Raw genomic sequence first — 5,978 nt, 5'->3', positions numbered from 1 at the left:
AAACTCTAATCGCCAACGGCCAACGTATTACCAGAAAGTAAAAGTAGCCATTACGAGTCTAACCATAGATGCACATGAAAGTTGCTTGCTTTGATGATGTTGATTTTATGAGTCAGTTTGCATGGATTTTAATTTAAAACCATGAGAGGCTGTGATGATGTTTAAGTCATGAGTCAATTTTCATTAATGGTGTTAATGTAAACAATGGTATTTGTAATCTAATTTATAGAATATATGAGCAATCTACTCCTATAAATTCCAATAGTAGTTCATAGAAAATTTTATAAAATACTAAAGAGTAGGTTCTAAGGATTATAATTAACCATAACAAATGGGAATGGCCACGGTAGCACTGATGCTTATAGGGGTGATAATCTATCCTTGTATATGTGGAAAAGAGTTCTCCGATCACCAGGAAATCAAAATACAAACTCTTTTGAAGCGGCTCAACAAGCATGCTCTTATATCCATTAAGGTACAAAATCTACATCCATAAACTCATTGCTTGAATATTCGTCGGAAAACTTTACTCAGGTTGAATATTTCACTTTAATATTTGTTACAGACCGTAGATGGAGATATAATAGATTGTGTTCCAATACATAGTCAACCAGCTTTTGATCATCCTCTGCTTCGAAATCACACCATCCAGGTTTTAGCTTAATTTACGATCCATCTTTTATTTATATATACATGCATGGTGATGTTGATTTGAAACGTTCAGTTTTCGCACGTAGATGAGACCGAGCTTTATACGGGAAATTACGTCTACGTACACCAAGAAAAAGACAAAGGCAACTCAAGCGTGGCACAAGAATGGAAGATGCCCAAAAAATACAGTTCCGATAAGAAGAATAATGAAAGAAGATATCTTACGATCAAAATCCATTGAGAGTTTTGGAAAAAAAAACGACTTCAAGCATCCCTGAAAATGATCCAAGTAAAGGCCATGAGGTACACCATTTTATATATTGTCCTCGTGTTAATTACTCTTTAATATATCTTGTGGCTTAATTTAAACTTTCTATTCGGAGCTCGTTTAGTACGCGGTCATGAATTCCATGCAAGGAAAGTATTTCGGCACCAAATTTGCAGTAAATATGTGGAAACCAGAAGTTCAAGTTCCCAACGAGTTCAGCTTAGCTCAGACTTGGCTCGTTTCTGGAGTTGGCACTACTCGTAACACAATTGAAGCTGGTTTACAGGTCTTTTACTTCTTTGGTCCTCCATCCTTAACTACATATTGTTCATATGCAAAACATCTTAACTAATTTAATTTGTGTATCTTAATCTATAGGTTTATCCAGGAAAATATGGTGATAATAATCTAAGATTATTTGTTTTCTGGACAGTAAGTTCCCATTTCTGCGCAAAACAATTTAAAAGCTTTAAATTTTTAAACTTCTCGAAATCTAGTTTTTGGATTTTAAATAAAACTAGATGATAATCTGCGTCCTACGCGGGGTGAGTTTAAAAAAAAAATATTGTACTTAAATATTATAAAAATATACATTTTGTTATCAATAATTTTTTTTTACATTTGATTAGAGGTGAACATTCGAGTACCATTTGGTTCGATTCGGATCCTTGAGGTTTAGTTCGGTTCGGATCTTTTTGGTTCGGATAACCTATAATTTTTTTTCAAAAATTAAAGTTCATATATACTTTAAATTTTTCAAAATCTAAAAATAAAAAGAATATATAACATACAAATTTGAATATCGTATGCCAAAATACTTAAATTTAACATAAACATTGGGGTTTTTTTTGACAGACAGAACATAAACATTGGTTTAGTTAAATATTTGAATAGGAAATCAATAAATATTTTAGGTATTATAAGTATTGTTTAGCTATTTTAAACATGTACTTATAACTATTTTATATATTTCTAAGTATTTTGTACAACTTAAAAACATCTTATATATTTTGTATATTCTTTTAGATATTAGATTTAAAAAATAATTAATATATGTATATAAATCTTGTTCTGATACATTCAGATACCTAAAATATTACGGTTTGGATTGGGTTCGGTTATAGTTCTCTAGATACCAATTTTTTTGAAACCATTCGGATATCTAGTCAATTTCGATTAAAGTTCAGTACTATTCTTTGGATCGGCCTTGGTTCGGCCTTAGTTCGGTTTTTTGGATTCAGATTTTTTGCCCAACCCTATATTTTTATTGTGACAAAATTTTAAACAAATATGATAATGGTTCATATTGATTTTGGGTATGCAACAATATTTAAACCAAAACATATTTTACTATGTACTTGGCTCATTTAGTTAATCATTAAAAACTGTTTTAGACCCATTTATGAAAAATAATGGGCTAAACTTAAAAAAAAAGTTACCATTTCAGATTGTCAATCAACACTTCCAAATATTCTATGTCGGTGTTGTGACGAATATAAAAGGGGTTAGGGTTAGGAAATCATATTTTTTTTATGAAATCCATGTTCTCGCGAGGTGATTTCAATAACTTCTAAATAAATCTTAGTTGTATCGATCTCTTGTAAGATTTTCAAAAAATTATTAATTAATAAAATTTTACACTAGTTAAAGTAATCAATTGTTTCCCAATTAATATATAGGAGAATACAGTAATCACATAAATCAAAACAATACCTCTTATTTATTTACAATTATTTATGAAAAGTAAATCAAAATAATCATTTTATTTATTTTATATGGTATATAATTGTATTTCAAAGATTTTGACATAAATTTATAGTATATTTTAATATAAATATTTATTATTGAGACTTCCTATTCATATGGTTTTATTAACATTTGTATATTTGATGTAACAAAAAATTTAAACCATTAATCTCAAAATTTTTGATGTGGTATTTTTCGATATAAATTTCAAAATTAAAATATTAAGGTCTCAATACTCTTTCAATACAAATTTCAAAATTAACATATTTATCTAATTTTAAATGGCACATTGTTTAATTTAAACGATATTAATATATATATATATATATATATATATATATATATTATCTAATATGAATATCTATTAAATAAAAATTATATTAATATGATTGTATAAATATTTGTATCTTGTTATAACAAAAAAAATAAGCCATTGATCACAAAATTTTCAAAGAGATTTTAACATTTTTTGTAATTTAAAGTCGTTTTAAAAAATTCAAAATATAACATATAAGAAAAAATCTAATTTTTTTATTATATGGTTAATGTGATTTTTTAATTTCTTTTAATAATATAAAATTAAACAAAAATAAGGAAGAATGCAAAAAATGTTATCAAATCTTTATTATTCATAATCATTAATTGTCATATATATATATGTTAATCATATTAGGTAATCCTTAGCTTTTATTTAAGAAAAAAATACACGCTTATTCTATTTTGGTTTAATATAATGTTCTCTAGTAATTATATTTTAGACCAACATTAATTTTAATTGAATTTTAAGCTGCCACGTAAGCTAAACTGTCATTCTAATTAAGTGACACCTAAGGAGAGTTTTTTTTTTAATTAGTAAAAATTTAAGGTTATTACTATTTAAATGATCCTCAATTAATATATAGGGGATATACAAGTTTGTGTTCTCATTTGACCTGTTAAAAATACTTAAAACTCTTTTAAAATTATGAAAACATATCACTATATTTATATTTTACGGATATTAAGACTTTAATAGTTAATTATGGTTTTCAATTCCAGGTTTAGAGTTTAAATGTGACTGTTTATTTGTGAGCATAGGGTTTAAAAATGGTGTTAGGATTTAAATTTAGACTGTTTGTTAATTTAATAAATAGATTTAAAAATAGTTTAAAAGTGTCTTTTAGGGTCTAACTGGTGACCATTATAAGAATATGTATGTATAGGGAAAAAAATGCAGAAGAATAAAATTATAGGAATGAAAATTAAGACTACTTTTTATCAATTTTAGGGAGGAACAAATTTGTTCTATATTCCTATAGAATAAAATGAATAAGAAGGAATGGAAAGAAAAAAACGATTCCATATAAATAGTAAAAAAAATTAGGGAGTGAATCATCATCAACGGTGGCTGGGTTACTGGTGTGAAGGCGCGGTCGTGTGGAAGGAAAAGCGTGGTGAAGTTTTTCTCCGGGAGGTGGGGGCTACTAAAGCTCTGTCGTCGCCGGCTCAAGTCCCCGGGAGGTGGTTGGCTTCTTCAGCATCGCCTCGTCGGTTTTGTCTCCAGGGGTGAAGGCTTACACAGCCTTACGTCGCCTGCTCTAGTGGTGAGAAGTGGTGGTTTCGTTTTTGGATCGGGTATAGCGTGTGATGTATGAGTTTCTGTGGCTCGCGGCTCTCGTAAGACGGATGAGATCTCGAAGAGATCGAGGATGCTCTCCGCAGAGAGTTCAGAAAGCTGAAGAAAAGTGGTTTCGTTGGAGGCTCTCCGGTTTCGAGCTCCGGCGAAACGAGGGTTTCGGTGGCGGTGCTCAGGCGGCTTCTTGCTTAAGTGACGGTCAGGTTGAGGCATCGGTTGACGCGTGGCGCGCTGATGATGAGATTTCAACACGCGTCCCGTCTCCTTGACGCGTCGGCCAAAAGAGGAAGTCCGGGCCGCCTAGTTCGAGATGAATGGTGTGGGCTGCAGGCCCGTCTAGTGTATTGAATATATGCCTGGCTGTTTGTGGGCTCTTGTATTGTAACATGCTTCTGGGCTTCGATCCAGTTTCGTTTGGGCTCGAGCTGTTTTGTTTTCGTTTTTAATAATAAAAAACCTTGACGGAAAAAAAAAAAAACAAAGAATTCATTATTCCCTTTCATTCCTTCCTTATCGGTTGGATCCTTAATGTTTTTAAGATGATTAACAAAACCAAATTTTTTTTTTTAAATAGGCTAATGGATACCAAGGGACAGGGTGCTACAACAACGACTGCGCAGGTTTCGTTCAAAGGAGCAATAAAATCGCTGTAGGTGGAACCTACAATACCTTCTCACAATACGACGGAGATCAATACGAGTTGTCCGTACTCATATGGAAGGTACTATATACTAACATAGGAGTATATATTCTTGTCAAAAAAACATAGGAGTCTACGATTTATTTTCTCATTTCATTACCAATATGGGATATTATTGAGTTGTCCCCTATCCCTATGTTTATTATATATATATATATATATATATGCACCTCAACCCAAACTGGATTGTCGATGATATCTAGGACGGAGAAAACTGGTGGCTACAGATCGGTGAAGAGCTTGTCGGGTACTGGCCTGGCCAGTTATTCAATTCTCTAGGAAATGGAGCTACGATAGTTCAGTGGGGAGGTGAAATCGTTAACAGGGAGACCGATGGGAAACACACGGGCACAGACATGGGAAGCGGGCATTTTGCAGAAGAAGGTTATAAGAAAGCGAGTTATTTCAGGAACCTTATGCCAATTGATGAAACCAATACTCTCAGCGAACCACAAGGAGTTTACCCCACGACTGGTCATGATAACTGTTACAACATTAAGGCAGGAGATGGTGGAACTTCCTGGGGGGTTAATTAATTTCTTCTATGGTGGTCCTGGCCTGAACGAGAGATGCCCTTGATTTGAATATGAACGTGTGAGTAAGTAAAAAAAAAAATCCACCTCAAAGAAGTTAATATTATCTGTCTCCTTGAATATTGTGTGTGTAACTGGAATAATAATTAATTTCTCTTGATCTGCATATGAGGCTTTTGTATAAGAGTATATATATATATAACTTTTACCTATAATCATATTTATATGTTATAGTGCATTTGTGAAGAATGGTTTGTTTCTTATAGAGATAATGATGTGAATTATAGATAATGATATGTTGTACTTATCTAAATACATAGTCCTCTCGTGATAAGGACTTAATCTCTTGTATATATACTCATGTACTTTCATCAATACGACACACACTTTACAATCTATTTTATGGTATCAGAGCAGGCTCGATCTTAACCTAAATTTTTTTTCGATCTGCTCTACAAACCGACT

The 5,978-nt window shown here is 31.7% G+C and overlaps 1 pseudogene; it reads left to right on the top strand.

Annotated features, from left to right (window-relative positions):
* Positions 1-217: 217 nt before the first annotated feature.
* On the top strand, positions 218-5,679 carry LOC106293582 (annotated as a pseudogene).
* The last annotated feature ends 299 nt before the right edge of the window (positions 5,680-5,978 follow it).

This window comes from Brassica oleracea, chromosome C5 (assembly GCF_000695525.1).
Source record: "Brassica oleracea var. oleracea cultivar TO1000 chromosome C5, BOL, whole genome shotgun sequence".
In the NCBI taxonomy this organism is placed as follows: domain Eukaryota; kingdom Viridiplantae; phylum Streptophyta; class Magnoliopsida; order Brassicales; family Brassicaceae; genus Brassica; species Brassica oleracea.
The sequence above is the reverse complement of the archived record's forward strand: the minus strand, read 5'-3'. Positions and strand labels throughout refer to the sequence as shown.